Genomic DNA, 847 nt, shown 5'->3' on the forward strand with positions numbered 1-847 from the left:
CTGAGTATCGCTATAAAATATAAATGGTGTCCAGTTATATTAGACGGCACCAGAAGTTTTACGCGGTGAATTAGACATTTTCTGACAAAAAGCAGTCATCTTACAAATTTAAATACTTATATGTACGTATACTATACTAATATTTTATTTATTTATCTAATATAAATATTATATGTTAACATTTGAATTTTCGGAAATTAGTTACTACACTAATATATACTTACTATTAATAATTATAACACATTTTCATTTAAACATATATTACATATTTGTCATTAATATAAATTACTAACTAATTTCATAAAAAAATATTAATCACATAAAATTCAACCAACTCCGTGTGGTTTATTAGGTAGAAATCCAGAATGACCTGAATCACCAAACACTCTAAAAACAGACGAGAAACTAGTATATGATAAGTAAAATTGCTTTTCCGGTATTCATGTCAAAATTTTGACCCAAACTGAACAAAAAGAAATATCATGACCCAAAATGTTTCTTATTAACATAGGACCAGCTCAGTGTCTGATTCGGGTACTTATTCATTTAGGTGCAAATACGCCTTATTTAAATAAGTTAGCTCATAACTGAAAAAACAGAACTATAGCTTCGTGCTTGGCATTTAAAACTTAAATAATATACTCCAATACTGTGAACTAGCATTTTTTTTTTTCCAAAAAAAGATCGAACTGGTAATATTCTGTGTTTTTTATTATTCAATTTGTTATAATTACAACTTTTCTGTCTCCCGCTTCCAAAATTTCAGTTAGATTAGACATATGATATGTAGTTAAATTTATACCCGCATACTCCAACCTCTTTCCAAGGTGAACAGAACCGAAGATAA

The sequence above is a fragment of the Daucus carota genome, chromosome 6 (genome assembly GCF_001625215.2).
Source record: "Daucus carota subsp. sativus chromosome 6, DH1 v3.0, whole genome shotgun sequence".
Lineage (NCBI taxonomy): Eukaryota > Viridiplantae > Streptophyta > Magnoliopsida > Apiales > Apiaceae > Daucus > Daucus carota.